The sequence below is a fragment of the Lupinus angustifolius genome, chromosome LG01, assembly GCF_001865875.1.
Source record: "Lupinus angustifolius cultivar Tanjil chromosome LG01, LupAngTanjil_v1.0, whole genome shotgun sequence".
NCBI lineage: Eukaryota > Viridiplantae > Streptophyta > Magnoliopsida > Fabales > Fabaceae > Lupinus > Lupinus angustifolius.
The window spans coordinates 31,435,862-31,455,951 of NC_032009.1; the positions used below are offsets into that span (position 1 = coordinate 31,435,862).

Sequence of the window (20,090 nt, forward strand, 5' to 3'; positions counted from 1 at the left end):
ATTTATTTTATTAATCATGACAACCTCTTAGGATTGCCTTTGTTTTAGGATCATTTAAACTTAAAAGTTTTGATGTTTTTAACTAAGAATTCAGTTTTAGAGTGAACGTCAATTTTCAGGTCAATTTTAGGCGAGTTTGTGTATGAGAATTGAAAAGAAATGGCTAGGACATCCACTCTTTGAATTGTGTTTAGGGAAGTGGAAAAGGAAGGGAGGGTGGAAGGTACCATAAGTTGGGTCACTTGATAAGTCTAGGATATTCACCACAAAGAAAGATCATTGATAAGAATGAAGACGCCACACTGAGAGAGTGATGAGTTTTACAACACCACAAGAATTGGGATTCTTGATAAATTCAGAATGTTGGCCACATCCAAATTATGATTAGGAGAATTTCTCAACTAAAACACAATAGATTTTTATCCAAAATAAACTTAGTTCATTAATCAAAATTCAATTACATAAAAAGACAATTTGAATGCTTTGGCTGAAATTAAAATAATTGACTAAGTCCTAAATTTCATAATTAACTTGAAATAATAAAAATTCCTAATTAATCATGTAAATAAGATTCTAACTGATTATGTGCATCAAACCAGGTTTGTTGAGCTGAAATTGCTTGCTTGATTTGGCCTTGAAGTATTTCGATTGGAGTTGTTTAGGCTGGCTGAAATCCAAGTCTTTGACTTGGCCATGTGATCTTTAATTTTGAATGCAAAGTTGTTTGAGCTTTATCTCCTTGAATGAATTTGGGTGAGTAGGAAATCTTCAACATTATCCTTAATCCTTAGATCACAAGTATTTAATTATGGGCTGAATAGAATTAAATCTTCTCATTATCTTGAAGATAATTTAAGGAGATAATTCTATTGATTTAATCTTTTGACCAACTGAATCAGATTTTCCTCCAACAATATCTTCTCCCTTGATTTGTGCTAGCCATGTCATCGGGTTTTGCATGAAGAAGATTTGGATCAACATGTTCTATTTGATACCGGTAGGAGAAGAACCCGACTCGACATTTTACAAAAATAGAGAAATCAGAACCAAGTCAAGATGATTCATAAAGATAAATTGACACCGAAACATTTTTAATTATGCCAAGCTTGAATCCTCACCCTTTAGATGTGATCAATGTTATGAGTTTGTGTAAGGTGCCTAGTCCAAATTACTTGGCTCCTTATTTCTAACTCTATCTCCTTCATGTCTTAAATGCTCCTCAACTTTATCTTGTCTTCCTTGCTTCACGTATCAAATGTCTATGACTTAGTCTAAACTATATAATTGGTCACTATTGGACCATGTTACAAGGAATTAATGAATAAATTCTCAACCCCTCAAATTACATAACGTAAATTAAAATACTTAACATAAAAATGAATTAAACTCCTAAGATAGAATTAAATTCCTAAGCCTACATGAGAATAAATTCTCATTTATTTATAACAATGCAAATAAATTGAAACTAAGCTGAAATAAAACCTAAAGATATAAATGTCCTTCCTTCATGTAATCTCCATGATCAAATGAGTCATTTGTGACCTTAGATGGTCCTGATTTGGCTTTGACCATAATTATAGGACATTCATGACCTCTCTTACCTTTGGAATCAAAGGCTACCCTATGAGGGTTTCCATCAATTAGACTATATTTGAGAGTTACGATGGAAAGTGAATGAGAGAGATCAACATGCAAAGATAAAGAGGAAGGAAAATGGTGATAAATCTCTCCCTTATTTATTTGGGAGTGTGAAATTAGATAGGAGGAGTCCAAAAGTAATGATAATACAATATAACTTATTTTCCTTTAAAAATTAAATTAATAATGAACAATATATACAAATATAATTATAAAATTTTACTAAAAATATTAATGTATTTCGACATGTTTGTCTCAATAAAAACTTGAAATGGAAGGAATCATGAGAATAGATATGTAGAGGATTTTAGAGGGCTCCAGGAAACCTCCAAAGTTTTTCCCTCTTTTTCCCTCAACTTTCAAACAATGAAAATCTTTTTAAAGTTATCACTTATTTTCTTCTTCCTCCAAAATAACACTCCTATTCTTTTGGAAGTGCTTGTTAGGTGTTTTTGGTGTTGTGTTGGTGGTACTAAGTAATCTAAGTTGATATCTTTATTAAGGAGCACAATTAGAACATATTTAACATACCACCCCTTTTAAAATACTGTCACCTTTAATGAAAAATACTGACTTACTATACTATATTGAATTCTTTCACATTATTTAAATTATTTACCGATTGGAACCATTTTTTAATTTGTTTAGTGTCCTAATATACTATTTATTTTATCTCCAAAAAAATAATTTTAGACTAAGTCGTGGAACGCGTGACTTTGCCGTACTCCTGGAGGCCAGTACGAAAGAATCCAACAATTTCACAGTCCTCACCTACGAGTTAAGCCATGCATTTCATGTATAGAATAAACTAATATAACCCAATTTTAGAGTGCACATCTTCTCTCACAAAAAAAAAGTATTATTTTAAATATTTTTTATATAATTTGTTAAAAAATATTTAATTATTAAATTTTTAAGTTAAATATATTATTTTAACCAATCATAACAAATGATAGAGTGACACACTCACTTTTTTGGATAGAAGATATATTCCTTCAATTTTGCATATTATGAAAATTAACTATTTTGATTTAATAAAATATACAAATAATTATATTTACTATTTAGGAACTAATATATGAAAAAGTAAGAAAATTAATTAAATTTACTTATATTTGAGACTAAAAAATATTAATGTTTTTTTTTTTTTTTTTTGCTTATAATTGAGATGAGAAAGTACTATTTTAGGTTTGGGAATGAGATAAATTCAAATTTTGTTTGAGACTCAATTCACTAATTAGTTGGATATAGTTGGTTTAGTAATTATGTAAGTTGAATTTAAGTTAACAATAATTTCGTTAAATAAATGAGCTATACTTAAGTGAAATACAAAATGACTAAGTAGCTTCATAATCTTCAATATCAATATATGAATATTATATATATCAAAAATTCTTTCTATTGTATATACCATAGTTCAAGTTGACCATATATATATATATGGGGATGTATATAGTGAGAAAATAAAGTTATATGAGAGTAGGAAGGTTGATTCTTAGCCTTCGGATTAAAAATCAAGTTTAGATTATATTATTAGTTTTAAAAACTGAAGTGCATTCCCCTGTCCATCTGTTATTTATCTTTTTATTCACCATGATCTTAATTCTCCATCACCATCTACAGAATCCAGCTAGTCTTCTTCTCCTTTGGAAGATGTAACTGCAAAGTTCAACATCTTTTTTGCATGTTTTTGGATTAAACCATGAGCTCTCTTTGCCACATACAATAGTTTCTGCAATTTCCCCACCCTCACTAACCCTGACATGAGTGTTGAATTATCAGGTCTGTCCCTGTTTCAAACACTAGACCTTGCAAATTTTGTTTTCCCATCCAACCTTTTTAGAAATTTCGTAAGCTATTATCAGATATGATACAAGACATGTAGAAATTGATGTGGTTATTGATAAAACATGATGGTGAAGAAAAAGATAATGAACACGTGGAAAAAGGTGGAAAGTGGGAGGCACATGTGAGTTTTTAAAAATCATAATATAATCTAAAGCTTTCATTTTTAATTCAAAGGCTAAGAATTAACCTTCTTACTCTCATATAACTTTGTCTTTTACATCTCATATATATATATAAATATAAAAATTACTACTAAGAGTACTACATTTTTTATCATGAAATACGTTTGCTTGTTGAATTCTTTGAATTGTGTGAAAGTGAGATGCTCCAAATATGGGAGTCCAAGAGTTATATAAAATTTTCTTAATGGGAAAAAATGATATATATCATTTTCTTTAATTCATTCGAATGTTTGTGAACTTTAATTAAGTTTATTCTGAGTTGAAATATAGTTTGCATTGAACTTGACTTGAAATCAATCGACTCGAGCTAATTCTTATCAAGTCGAGTTGAGTTGTGTCAAACTCGATACAACTCTCATGCAATGTACAAATTTGTTATGTTATAATTATAAATGTGATCTAATCCACGAGTCTCTCACTTAGTGAGTCTAGAGATATTATGGATCTATTCGACAAAACTAACTTGTAGTTGTTAGTTTATAGTTGTGAATGTAGATAGAAGATTGCAGTTATATAGGTAACTTATTGAATAGAGTTGTTTGATAAAACTAATTAGAGGTGAGCAAGACTCGACCCTATTTGCTCTCCTGATTTGGGATGATCATGATCGAGTCTGAATATGGGTTGATTTCATCAGGTACAAGTTCGAGTTAAAAATAGACCCATTCAACAATTAGAATCGGATAATGGACAAACATGACCAAGCCTGAACTGTCTTAGAGTCACACATTCGTTATATTTATATTTGCGTATTCAATTGTGCATAGAGTAATGATATTTCTTTAAACACAAAATATCAATAATTCTCTATTTTTCTTCATATATACCTATATATAAATGATTAACAAAAATATCTACCTATCTATTATTTCACATGTCAAATTGTATATCCAAATAATAAGTAATATTGAGGATAAATTATCTAAAAGTGGTATGCATTATATTTAATCGGGTCTAGGGTTGAGTTTGACTTTAAAAGATGGATCATTGACATTTGGGGTCGGGTTAGTCTTGTGTTTATGGTCGGATTTGAGTGGAAAAATTAACTCGACCAACATTTAAGGTCAAGTAAAGGTTTGCAAAACTATTTGAAATTTGTTAAATGACCAAAAAGGACATATATTATCTATTTACTATTTGTTTAATTTTTTATTAATTAAATCAGAATTGTTAATTGGAGTGTGATTAAATATAAACACTAAATATATATTAGCAATCCGGTAAAATTATTATTAATTTTATAATTTAATAAATATTAAGAATATGATAAAGTTATTGATAATATTATATTATTTATTTAATTAATTACATAATTTAGTAAAATATTAGCAAGTATTTATAATACTTTTTAAATATTTGTATACTTATTTATTTATACATAAATTATAATTATTAGTATATATTTTAGTGTAGTGTAATTAATTTAATTTTGGTATATTTTTAAGGGACAAAATTTATTAATGAGTTATTGAAAGTCCTTATAGTTTTTCAAAAGCTACTTGAAGTAATTTTTTAAAATATAATTTTCAAATGCTTGAAGCTCCCTTTTTAAAGTTATAAGCTCCTCCAAATTTTCATTTATCGAACAACTCTAATAGCTTATCGTGTAGGTCAAAAAGCTACAAGTAACAAGTTCACCATATCGAACGATGCCTATATTTATAATTATATATATAACTAACCTTATATGCATTTTCCAGCTCAAAATTAGGGTTGACAATGGACGCATATAGTACTTCCTCATTCCCAAACCCAACAATATTTTTGTACCAAAAAAAAAACCCAACAATATTTGTAAGTACCCATACGGATAGCAGGTATTTGCGTGTACCCAACGAATTTTTAATTTTATTATATATTTATATACTTTGATATAATCAATATGTAAAAATAATTATTACACGAATAATATGATATTTATATAACCAATTTATGATCATAGTCAAATATGTGTAATTCATTATGAAATAATAATACAGTATATGATATATAATATTAAAATAATAATAAAAAACTATTATATATATATATATAAGTTTAATTAAAAACTAAATTTATAAATATGTGCGTACACACGGGGAGACTATCATAAAACTCGCTCCCACAAATAAATTATTTTTGCGAGTAACCATTGCGAATATTTCAACGGATACTCACAGATCGGGTTTTTTTGTCATCCCTACTCAAAATGATTGTTTTGATAAACCATCACGAAGCTTCTTTTTATTTTTTACTAACAATAGAGTATTTTAATTTAAAGGAGAAATATTTGTATTTATTTTAATAATAATAATAATAATAATTATGAAAAATGATTAGGCTTTATAAGCATTCTCTATAACTCATTATGACTTAGAATAAAATAATATGAATGACCAATGTGGTTGTGGGACCAAACCCACAAGTGATGCCAATGTTCTTTATGTTGGTGGATGGATGATATGGCAACTTTACCTATAAGATGAACAAGTTTGAGAATTGACCTTGAAGTATTGGAAAATTGTTGAATCGAGCTGAGAACCAATCTTGGACCACATTGAGAGGAAAATTGATAGGAACTTTGACATTTAAGTTAGTATTCATACATGGCAAGTATATTCTATACAAAGTGAACTAGAGAGAAGTGAGGCAAAAGATGATACTTCTTATGTAGACAATCTCCTATATTTGCACCAAATATGAAAGGCTTACCTTGCGTGAAGGAAGGTCTAGTGACATCATGGTTAAGGTCATGATCATGTCCTTTCAATTAGTCAGGCTGATTTTGTAATGTCTGATCTTATGGTGGCTTAGAGATGTCCGATTTGGATGTGTTCCCTTCTAAGTTATCTCATAACCTAAATTCTGGACCTTGATGGGTTTCGATGTGGTAGGATCGAATCTTGAGCCTTTTGGATTTAGGTCATTGCATATTGACCAACTTGTTGTCCTCTCTGACCATTCATGGCCGATCTAGTATGTATGAACATGCAGATAAGAATAATTATAGATAAGTTTTTTATTTTTACTAAAGGAAATAGTAGGTCATGAATGAGTATATTGTCCACAAGTCTAAACATTTCCCTAAACTTAAACCAGTCGTTACCAAAACACTTACCAAGTGAATACTAAAATATCCTGAGAGTATTATTTATTCTTTTTTAAGTGGTATTACTAAAATAACCTTACAATATTATTAATATCTTCAAAGCAAAAAAGATATTTTTGAGAAAATTTCATGGTACACAATACTAAAATGTACCTAACTAAAAAGGGAGGTTCCCTATCTTAACAAAGCTCAGACACACACATACACATATATAGGGAGCTACTCAAGTGAGAACCATTCTCGTATAAAAATTGTGAGAACAATAAATCTGGGTCTTACAACCAATCATGTATTATTAGGATTAAAAATTAGTTATTGGTCACATGATAGTCATGTGCATATATCTTTTAATCTTAACCGTTCAATCAAGATCCAATGATATATACTAAGTGTTCTCATTTCTCACAATAGTGCATTGTTCTCACGTGATTAGCTCAAATATATATATATATATATATATATATATATATATATATCATCTTTTTTAATTCATTTGAAAGTTTGTGAAATTTAATTAAGTTGATTTAGAGCTGAAATATAGTTTGCATTAAACTTGACTTGAAACTCAATTGACTCAAGCTAATTCTTATCAAGACGAGTTAAATTGTGTGAAACTTAACACAACTCTCATGCCATGCATGAATTTGTCATGTTATAAATATAAGTGTGGCCTAATGCACGATTCTCCTACCTAATGAGTCTAGAGATATTATGGATTTATTTGACAAAACTAACTTATAGATGTTAGTTTATAGTTGTGAATGTAGCTAGAAGATTGTAGTTATGTAGGTAGCTTATTAAATTAGAGTTGTTTGATAAAAACTAGTTAGAGATAAGTAGAACCTGACTCTATTCGCTCTTCCAATTTGGACTGATTGTGACCGAGTCCGAATATAGTCTGATTTTATCGGGTCTAAGTTCAGGTTTAAAAATAGACCATTCAATAATTAGGACCAAATAATGGACAAGCATGACTCGACCTGAACCGTCTCAGAGTTGCGCATTCGTCATATTTATATGTGCATATTCATTTGTGTATAAAGTAATGATATCTCTTTGACATAAAATACCATCGACTCTCTATTTTTTTTATCATATATACATATATGTAAATGGTTAATAGAAATATCTACCTATATATCATTTCATATGTCAAATTGTATATCCAAATAATAATTAATATTGATGAGTATTTATCTACAAGTAGTATGCATTATATTTAATCGGGTTTAGGGTTGAGTTCTAGTTTAAAAGGTGGAACCATTGACATTTGTGGTTAGGTTAGCCTCACATCTATGCTCAGGTTCGGATTGAAAAAATAGTGTGACGAACATTTAGGGTCACATAAAGGTTTATAAAACTATTTGAAATTTGTTAAAGGACAAAAGGGACATATACTATCTATTTACTATTTATTTATTTATTTATTTATTTATTATATTAGAATTATTAATTGGAGTAATTAAATTTAGATAGATAAGCAATTTGATAAAATTGTTATTTATTTTATAATATAATAAATAAAGTAAATTATACGGACCTCATCTAAGTTTTAATGAATCTAAACATACTATTTCTTCTCTTTTTATATTAACACATGCCTCTGTTTATGTAACACTGTTAACTAAAAGTTAAAACAAATGAGTAAAATACTAAATTACTCTTTACTTCAAATAACACAACTTATCACCTTTTTTATTGTATTCCTATGTTTTCTAATGTTTTTAGGGTTGTCTTTGTTTTACAATGCGTTTTTTTGTTTGCGTTTTTTGAAAACTTGCTAGACCATAATGCAACAAATGTGGAGCAGATATAACCCATTGTAACTGTGAATACCCATTTTTGTTCGGTCCATAAAAAATCCAACATATTTTTCAAAATAATTATTTCTTAAATAAAACTATTTTTTTATTTTTAGTATTTAAATAATTAGAATGGGATATTTCAAGTGTCCCCACTTGATTTTTTAAAAGAAAAAATGATAAATAAATAAAGTTTCAAATTAATTAGTTTTAAAAAGGTTTCTTTATGTAAGATTAAGATTGTAACTAAGATGATGAGTGAATTAATTGACTTAAAAATATGGCCATTTTTTCTGCAAAATCAAGAGTTAATTGCAGCGAAAAAATTATGCGGAAAAATAACAAGTAAAAATCAAGAGATAAAGGAGAATAGATTACATCGAGATTTTATACTGGTTCATCTTCTTATCCACCGAAGGCTACATCTAGTACTCTTGCAACACAAGAGATTTCTTCACTAAATATTATGAGTTGTAATTACAATATCTCACTCCGAGACCTCTATGTATCTTACTCACTCACTAATATTTATGTCACTCTTGGAAAAAACCCTTTCCAATTGAATCTATCCCATTTCTTATCACACCCTTATGAAAGAAAGAATTCTGCACTGTCAATGAAGAATTTACAACATGGTAGGATTGCCTTTACAAGTTTGGAATGTAATATCGCTTGCAATCCGATAACTCTTTGTATACTAAGTAATAATGCTATTATAAGTTTGTAAATTTTAAAAATTTTTACTTCAAGCAACTCAAAAAATTTACTTTGAAAGTTTAAGAACAAGTTGCAAAAAGAGCAGAAAATATTTCAGAGCATTTTCAGAATTATGTTTGAAAGGTTGTATAAGAGTTATGATTTGATTCTAAGTTTCAATGCCTTTAAATAGGCTTTCCGACCAACCATAACACCTCTTTGAAAGTTTAGGAATTGATTGGAATGAAACCATTTCATTTGGGATGAATACCATTCATTTTGAAATCTGAAAACTGATGCAATAACTCTCAGTAATCGATTACAGCCTTGAGTAATCGATTACCCAAACTCTTTGTCCAACTGGGCATTTAAAATTTAATTAGAGTAATCGATTACAACTTTGAGTAATCGATTACTCAACTTTGTTAAAATTGGGTAATCTATTACTCAAATACAGTAATCGATTATCCTACACAGTTTTTGTTGGGTAACTGGTTTTCTCACTTATGTAACCTATTACTTAGATACAGTAACATGTTGCACACTATTTTTGAAAATTGTTTTGTTAATACTTGAAGTGTTTCAAATTTCTTAAAAAATAGTTTGAGCATTACTACTATTGTATATTCGAGAGTATATGATAGAAGTACCTATTTAGACTTAGATTAATTTGTCTTGAAGCTTTGTCTTCATAAGTATTCTTCATTTTCTTCTTTTTGGTGATGTTGGTGTCTTCATCAAAAATCATGCCAAGGTCAAGAGCAAAGATCTTCTTCACAATCCCCACTTTTTAATGATGACAAACAGATATTTTCTTTAATAGTGTAGTTTTCTGAGAGCAACATACTTTGAGATATGTTGAGATGACGTGAGTATGCTCCCCCGTTTATTTGGAGTTATGTGTCTGAAAGAAATTTGACAGAAAATACACTTCTCCCAACTTTTCTCCCCATTTTGACTTCATCAAAAAAAAAAGTCAAGAATTTCCAGCACAATATATATATACAGCATACATATTCATATATAAGATATAAATCTAACATAACAATGCATAGCATAAAACAAAAGATATTCAAACATTTGTTCAACAAACAACAACAACAAAACAACATAATAGCAAATTTTGTCCAAAAGCCATGAAAACATCACAACCAGAAAATCCTAACAACAAAGATAATCTAAGACCCAGGCTTAGAGTTGTCTTCATCAATGTCCATGATACTCATCTTATAAGAGAGACGATGAAGTTCAAACTAGATTTGTTGATTCTGAGCATCCAGCATTCATCCGGTTAGTGATGTAGTCTCGATGAGAAAACAACTCATCCATAATCATCTGATTTAAAGGCATGGCAGCAGATGAGGAAGATTGAGTATGAAACTCAGAAAGTTGAGGTTCAGGAGAGTTAGCAGGGGCAGGTTCTGATTGATCAACATGAGCAGACGGTTTATCACTTCTATGCTTATAGGTGCGGTCATGAGGATTTAAGGAGACTTCCATTTTGTGGATGACTTCCACACCAATCCGACTTTCACAAAGATTAAGAGAGACCTTGGTTTCACCAATAGTAGAAACACCAAAATGTTCAAGAATATTGGTTATGAAGATTTCATAGGGCAAAGGGCTTTGAGTTCTTCAAACAGTCCACATTTGTCTCATTATTATCTGAGCCCAATTGATTTTGATGTTATACTTCATAGCTTACATCAATTGAAGTTATATGTCACTGATTTGAGAATGGTTTGAAAATTTTGGAAAAATTACATAGCTCATAAAGTAAAGAATCAAACGATCCTCAAGTTTGAGATGTCCATCAGATAGGATATCTCTATTCTTAACAGTCTTACCAAAGCCTTATTGCTTACGCATTTCTATTTCCCATTTTGAAATTCTACATAGAGAATAGTAGAAATCCTTTCGATCATAGTTATCCCATTTACACACATGGCTGAAACCTGTTGTGCTACCTTGAGTGGGTATGTTATAGCGTAATAAACTGAGAGTTTTTAAATCCAAAACAGTGTTTTTTCCTTTCACGTAGGAAGTAAGACGATTTTTACGGAAGTTGAAGTTGTAGTAAAATACTCTAACAAGTTCACGATAAATATCATTTGTTTCATAGCAAAAATCGAAAAGGTTTTGTTGCCGTAAAAGATAAGGGAAAATAAAATCTTCAAAGTCATAGTTCCCAACATTACCAAATTTTGGAGTAAATATGGTTCGTCCATGGAAGTGCTCTTCGAAGATTTTACGTTGTTCATCGTTTGCGAGAAGTCTAGCTAAATCCAGAGGGTTAGACTCCAAGGATGAATTCCCTTGCTTATTTTGAGTTACATTAGTGTGTTGCTTCATTGTTCTTGAAGAAGATGTCATGGATTGGGTTTTCGAAGGTTTTAGGTTTTTGGGTTTAGGAGATTTGGGTTTTTTTTATTTGGTCCACTAATCACAAAAATGATGGTATAGAGGTGTTTAGAATTGAAAATGTGATATGAATTGACACAAAAATCACTCAAAACAGATGAAAAATGAAGTTTTTAGAGATTGAGAAGGGTTTACATGAGTGAGAGAGAAAAAGGAAGAAGATGAGTTTGAAAAAATCAAGAAAACATATATATACCTGCACAGAGTAATCGGTTACTCACTTTTGACTAATCAGTTACTCAGTTTAAAAATTTTAAAAATTTCAAACAACAGCTTTGAGTAATCGATTACTCACTTGAGTAATCAGTTACTAAAACTCCTTGTTCAACCCTGTAATCAGTTACTCTTTAGAGTAATCGATTACTGACCCTGGAAAAAATTAATTTTAGGCATACTAATGCTATGAAAATGATTTTTGACCCAAAATTTAAAAGTTTTACACATAAGTGAACACATTTAAGTACAAGTAGGCATGAGATAAACATAATGAAGCCCAATCATATAATCATGTTAAGATAGGTAAGCTTCTTCAAGAATGCCTAATTCACGTCTAATTTTATAAAAATGTTCTTTAGCCAATGGTTTAGTGAAAATATCTGCTTGTTGGTTATGAGTATCAATGAATTTTACAGTCACGTCTTTCTTTTGGACATGGTCCATAAGGAAGTGATGGCTTATATCTATATGTTTGGTTCTAGAATGCATAACTGGATTCTTTGTGAGGTTTATAGTAATAGTATTGTCACATTTTAGAGGAGTGCTGTCTAAGTGTAAGCCATAATCTCATAATTGTTGTTTCAGCCATAACACTTGGGCACAACAACTACCTGCTACTATATATTCAGCTTCAGCAGTGCTTAGGACACATGCTTGTTTCTTGCAAGACCATGAGACTAAAGCATTTCCTAAAATATGACAAGTACCACTAAGTACCACTTGTACTTTTCCTCTCATATTTGCATCCAGCAAAATCTGAATCTGAATAACCAACCAAATCACATATACTTCCTTTTGGATACCACAATCCCATATTAGTTGTGCCTTTAAGATATTTCATGATTCTCTTAACAACAACTAAGTGTGATTCTTTTGGTTTAGTTTGATAGTATGCACACAAACATACACTAAACATGATATCAGTTCTATTGACAGTTAAATATAAAAGAGATCAAATCATACCTCGATACTTTGATATTTCAATGCACTTTCCAGTTTCATTTGTATCAATGTAAGTACCAGATCTCATAGGAGTAGCTATTGGCTTGCATTCATCCATGTCAAATCTTTTTAGCAAATCTCCGAAATACTTGGATTGACTTACAAAAATTCCATTATGAAGTTGTTTGATTTTTAATCCAAGGAAGTAATTCAACTTCCCCATCATGGACATTTCAAACTCTCCTTGCATCATTTTGCCAAAATCACTACACAAAACCTCATAAGTAGAACCAAAAATAATATCATCTACATAAATTTTAACAAGAAGAATATGATGATTTATTTTTTATAAAGAGTGTAGTGTCGACTTTTCATTCGGTAAATCTTTTTTCAAGTAGAAAATTTGTTAGACTATTATACCATGCACATGGAGCTTGCTTCAAGCCATAGAGAGCTTTCTTTAATTTGTAAACATGAGAAGGATGTTTGTAATCTTCAAAACTAGGAGGTTGTTCTATAAACACTTCTTCTTGAATATATCCATTGAGAAAAGCACTCTTTACGTCCATTTGATATAGCTGAAAGTTTAAAGAACATGCATATGCAAGTAATAGCCTCATAGCTTCAAGTCTAGCAACCAAAGCGAATGTTTCATCAAAGTCTATACCTTCTTCATGATTGTATCCTTGGGCTACCAGTCTAGCTTTATTTCTAACAATAATACCATTTTCATCAAATTTATTATGAAATACCCAACGAGTTCCTATAACATGCTTATTTTTAGGTCTAGGAACAAGTTCCCAAACTTCATTTCTCTTAAACTGGTTTAAATCTTCTTGCATTGAAAGAACCCATTGTTCATCCTAGATTGCATCTTCAATCTTGGAGGGTTTTATTTGAGAGACGAACGCCATATTAAGACACACATCTTCTAGCATTAAACAGGTAGTAATACCCTTGCTAATATCACTGATGATGTTGTCAATAAGATGATCTCGATGATTTCTCCATTCTTTTGGTAAATCAGAATGAATATGCTCTTCTTGAGAGGATAGATTATCATCCATTTTCAAAGGCTCATATTTAGTTGTAGAATCAATAATAGACTTTTCATTAAAATGGGGACTTGGCAAGTCATCTTCATCAAGAGTTAACCCATCTTTTATCACATGATTGATTTCATCAAAAGATGCATGAACAGATTCTTCCATGACTAGAGTTCTTTTATTAAAAGTTCTATAAGCTTTACTCGTAAAAGAGTAGTCTAGGAAGATACCTTCATCAGCTTTTGCATCAAGCTTGCCTAAGTTATCTTTACCATTGTTTAAAACAAAGCATTTACAACCAAATACATTCAAATGAGAAATGTTTGGTTTTCTACCTTTAAAGAGTTCATAGGGGTTTTTCTTAAGAATTGGTCTTATAAGAACTCACTTTGAAACATAACATGCAGTACTTACTCATCAGTCCATAAATATTTTGGGAGGTTAGTTTCATTCAACATTGTATGAGCCAGTTCTTCTAATGACCAATTATTTCTCTGTAGAACACCATTTTGTTGTGGTGTTTTAGGAGCAGAAAAATTATGATTGATTCCAAGATCATCACAGAATTCTTCAAACTAAGAGTTTTGAAACTCTCCCTCATGACCACTTCTTATAGCAGCGATTTTTAGTGACTTTTTATTTTGAACTCTTTTAACATAAATGCTAAAGGCTTGGAATGCCTCATTCTTATGAACTAAGAATAGAGTCCAGGTATATCTCGAAAAAGCGTCTACTATAACAAGAGCATATTAGTTACCACCATAACGTTTTGTCCTTGAGGGGCCAAATAACTCTTTTTGTTTGTTTACCTATTTGACAAGCACTACATAGTTTGTCTTTAACAAACTTCATTTTGGGAAAACCAATAACTAAATCTTTCTTTATGAGTTTATTTAAATGATCCATATGAATATGAGCAATTCTCCCATGCTAAGGCCATGCATCATGATTATCATTAGCAACTAAACATGCTATTGGTAAAGATAAGTCTATGTCAATCATATATATATTATTTATCCTCTTACCAATGAGCTTAGAGTTTTGAGAATTCTTACTTTCGATGATGCGCTTTTCTGTGTATAATGCCACGTGAAAGCCTTTGTCACATAATTGACTTATGCTTAGTAGGTTGTGCTTGATTCCTTCAACATAAAATACACCTTATATAGTTGTTGAGGGTGGCTTGCCAATTCTACCAACTCCAAGTATTTTTCCTTTGTTGTTATCACCATATGTGACATAGCCTTTGTCCCTTGGAGTAAGGACAAAGAACTTATTTCTATCGCCCGTCATGTGCTTTGAGCAGCCACTGTCCAAGTACCATAAGTTGCAAGCGGCTCTCAAATTATCCTGCCAAAACAGGTTAAGTTTTATTAGGTACCCAATATTCTTTGGGACCTACATGGTTAGTACCTAGGGATGACAATAAAAACCGAACCCGTGGGTACCTGCCCGAACTGAACCCAAATTTAACAGGGAAAATCTGATGAGATTCGGTTCGGGTTTGGGTTCAGGTTTAACCCGGGTTTAAATTTTGGGTTCGGGTTTAGGTTTTACCTGGGTTTAAATTTCGGGTTCGGGTTCGGGTTTGGTATAGCAAAGACCCTAAATCGAACCTGCCCCGAAGTAAGGTAATTCAATTTAAAATTGAAATTTCTATCATGTGCCATTAGTTTTAATTTCTAATTTTACTTTACATACTATTGGATCTTCAAACATAAAAGAAATGAAATAATACAAGAGAAAATAGAATTGTAAGAGAAAAATTACACGAAAGTAATATCACACTTTCCTTAATACTTTATAATTTTGGGTTCGAGTTACCCGAAACCTGACGGGTTCAAGAATGGTATTTTTATTTTCAATCGTTTTGAGGTTAGGTTTGGGTTTTGGATTTTGGGTTCGGGTTATGGTTTGGGTATGTGCAAACCCGACCCCGATCCGCCCCACCCTGTTGCCATTCCTATTAGTACCTTTCTCAATCCATCTATAATGACCTAGGGGTATACCACATTTTCTAATCATGCAAGTATTTGGTGTATGCCAATGGTATTTACAATATGTACATTTGGATTGATGGTTATATGTCCTAGATTAATCATTACTATGTTCAAATGCATGTATACTTTGTTTTTGAAAGTTTATCTTTGTTAAGACACTTTGTTTCTTAGAAACGTGGCTTATTGAATAACCAAGACCTCTTCGGTTTATTGAGTGTCTTTGATCATTAATGATCTTTTCCAGACTTTTACTACTCTTATTCAGCTTATTAAGTTCAAGACTAATTGTTGAAACTTTATTTTCAAGAGTAATGCAGTTTTGACATGAAGATGACGAGGGTTTGTTTCTAAATGCATCTAACTCAGTTTTTTGTTTTAGAAACATTTTTGTGAGTTTGACATATTCATCATGCAAGTCATTAAATGTACTTTGTAATTCAGAAGAATATAGTTTAGTCATGTTTACCTCTTCATTATCAGAATGATGAGATGCCATTAAAGAGAGATGTGCTTGTTCTCCATTTTCTTGTTCAGAGGTAGAACTGGTATCATTGTCTTCCCAAGCAATATAGGCTCTTCGTCCAGTCCTCATTTCATTCTTCCCTTCGAAAGAATTATTTTTCAGGTTTGGACAGTCCATCTTCATATGATCAGGCTTGCCACATTCAAAGCATGTGAAGTTCTGGTTTAAAGTGGAGGTGTAATTGTTCTTGGTGAATTTCCTTATTTGTCTTGTTTTATCACCCTTGTTCCTTTTAAGGAACTTGCTGAACTTCTTTACAAGAAGACTCATGTCTTCCATTTCTTCCTTCTGAGATTCATCTTATGATGATTCGTATTTGTCTACTTTCGCCTTGAGAGAGATATTCTTCGTTTTCTTTTCTTGCTCTTAATGTTGCTCAAGTTGGCAGAGTTCTAATTCATGTTTATGCAATTTACCAAACAAAGCAACCAATGATATTTTTGATAAACTTTTCTTTTCAGAAATGGTTGTTACCTTTGGTCGCCACATTTTGGTGAGTGATCTTAGAACCTTCAAGTTCAAGTTACTATTTGATAGTACCTTACCAAGTGTAATAAGCTGATTTGAGGTGAGTAAACCTCTTTTGAAGATCCAGAATTTTCTCTCCAGGTTTCATACGAAAAATTTCATATTCTTGGGAAAGAGTGTTAGGTCTCGACATTTTTAACTCCTCAATTCCTTCATGTGTAGTCTCTAGAGTATCCCACATTTCTTTGGAAGATTTGCAGTTTGATACTCTAAAGAACTCGTCAATACCAAGTGCTGAAGGAGGATGTTTTTTTGCTTTGAGATCATATTGCACCTTCTTTTTATCTTCATCATTCCATGAAGATTTGGGCATTACTTCCCTTACGATGTTGACTACGATGAAAGGTTCATATGGTCCTTCTTCAATTGCATTCTATATGTCCAAGTCTAGAGATTCTATGAAGATTCTCATTCTGATTTTCCAAAAGTCATAGCACTCTCTAACAAAGCTTGGAGGGCGGTCGATGTTGGAACCTTCTCCTAAGAATGATCTTGAGGCCATCTTCGATAGAGGATCAGATTTAAGAATCACTTTCTCAAAAATAGCTTTGGTGCCAATTGTAAGACTAAGATTGTAACTAAGAGGGAGGTGAATTAGTTGACTTAAAAGTAGGCCACTTTTTCTATAAAATCAAGAGTTAAGTGCAGCGGAAAAATTATGCAGAAAATTAACAAGTAAAAATCAAGAGATAAAGGACAAAAGAGTAAACCGAGATTTTATACTGGTTCACCTTCTTGTCCATCGAAGGCTACGTCCAGTACTCTTGTAGCACAAGAGATTTCTTCACTAAATATTATGAGATGTAATTACAATATCTCACCCCGAGACCTCTATGTATCTTACTCACTCACTAATACTTATGTCACTCTTAGAAAACACCCTTTCCAAGTGACTCTATCCCCTTTCTTTTTACACCCTTGTGAAATAATTTTTTTGCAATGTCAATGAATAATTTACAACAATGGCAGGATTGCCTTTACAAGTTTGAAATGTAATATCACTTGCAATCCAATAACTCTTTGTATACTAAATAATAACGCTCTTATAATTTTGTAAAACTTTGAAACACTTTACTTCAAGCAACTCAGAAAATACACTTTGAAAGTTTAAGAACAAATTGCAAAAAGTGTAGAAAATATTTTAGAGAATTTTCATAATTATGTTTGAAAGTTTATGAGAAGATTGTGTGAGAGTTATGATTTGATTTTGAGTTTCAATTCCTTTAAATAGACTTTCCAACCATTTTGATTGGAAGGAAACTATTTTGTTTGGGATGAAAACCATTCATTTTGTAATCTGAAAACTAACGCAATAACTCTCGGTAATCGATTACAGCCTTGAGTAATCAATTACCCAAACTCTCTGTCCAATTGGGCATTTAAAATTTAATTAGAGTAATCGATTACAGCCTTGAGTAATTGTTTACTCAACTTTATTAAAATTGGGTAATCTGTTACTCACATACACTAATCAATTACCCTATATAGTTTTTGTTGGGTAACTATTTTTCTCACTTATGTAACCTGTTAATTAGATACAGTAACATATTACACATTATTTTTGAAAATTGTTTTGTTTATACTTGAAGTTTATCAATTTTCTTAAAAAATAGTTGGAGCATTACAACTATTGTATATTCGAAAGTATAGGATAGAAGTACATATTTAGACTTAGACTAATTTGTCTTTAAGCTTTGTCTTCTTTGTCTTCATAAATATTCTTCTTTTTCTTCGTTTTGGTGATGTTGATGTCTTCATCAAAACTGTGCCAAAGTAAGGAGCAAAGATCTTCTTCACACTTTAAACCTATATCATTTTCAGAAAGAAAAAAAAAATAGAAAAGTGAAATTAATTTGGCCCCTGAAAACCCCTAGTCATTTTCCAAAAAGATGGGGAAAATGTTATTTTATTTACCTATTTTTATTTTTTTCAAAAATATAATTTTAAGTAATTAAAACATATTCATAAATATTTTTTGTATTGTTTTTTTGGAATTTATGTAAAAAATAAATAATAAAAAATATTTAAAACAATATTTAATTAGGTTTTATGAATTTTTCAAAAATAATTAAATATCAAGTCAAATTTGAATTGGTGGGTGGTTTAGATCCCATAGAATATGGGATTGTGAGTTAGTAGATTAAGTTAGTTTAGTAACATTTTGGATGGTTAGGTTAGATTAATTTTATTATAAATATGTGAGTTTATGTTAGTGTGAGGTTCCAAAAAAGAGAGAAGAAACTCTGCCAAAAAAATACTGGACAGTTACAGAGAGAAAGCCATCCGGTGCGACATGTTCCATGGTTGTACTGTGAAATTCCTTTGTTGCACAGACATAGTGCAACACGTGGCTGTTCAGTCAGCTTGGCATATGGCCAATCAGACAGCGACACGCATAGGTTTTTTTACGTTGCAACGCTAGAGACACATACATCAGAACCTGTCCATGCCACGAGATCAGATTCGGTGCAACCATGCGCACCACTATCAACGTGCATCCTTACGCATTGAATTAGAACTCACACAACTATATAATTTTAATTTTTCCTTATTTTGAATGCATTTTCATTTCTTTTTAAGATATATTAATTATGTTTCACCAATGATAATATATTACTTTTTGTGTGACAGTAACCTAAAATGCTAAATGATTTTTTTGTTAAATAAATACTAATTGTTTATTTGTGTATAAATAACTATAATAAAAAGGATAATAGTGCCTTAATAAAGCTAATACACAATTAACTTTCTTTATTATTTTCATTATTTTATTTTCTAGTTGAATATATTTTATTTCTGTAATTAAATAATAATAAAATATTCTTAAAAAATAAAAATAGAACATTTAAAATAAAGATGTCTTTAATAATAAACTATTTGCTTCAAAAATGTGATTTTATAACATCTCCAAATTCTATACAAAGTGTATACCTTTCTTGGGATTAATTAAAGGGTGAAGGCATATCATGTTAATAATTATTGTCCTCATATCATCCTTGAACGGTCGTGTTACAACGCTTCTTTTCATTCGATTAATTCCTAAATTAATAATAAAAAACCAAAAATTATATTAATTCTTAAATTAATAAAGAAAAGCTCAAAAAATATATTATAATTATTTTCAAACCTTTTTAAAATGGGATACGGTGCGGACATTAGT

At 30.7% G+C, this 20,090-nt stretch overlaps 1 protein-coding gene across 1 annotated transcript in view; it reads right to left on the reverse strand.

Moving 5' to 3' along the window:
* The window catches only part of LOC109360362, a 28,491-nt gene that overhangs the window by 3,148 nt on the left and 5,253 nt on the right, over positions 1-20,090 (reverse strand). Inside the window, exons 2-3 of the mRNA XM_019605191.1 lie at positions 12,618-12,624; positions 7,182-7,189 (exon numbers count right to left, since the gene is read on the reverse strand). The gene's annotated coding sequence lies outside the window, so the exon portion shown is untranslated. The remainder of the gene's footprint in view (positions 1-7,181; positions 7,190-12,617; positions 12,625-20,090) is intronic.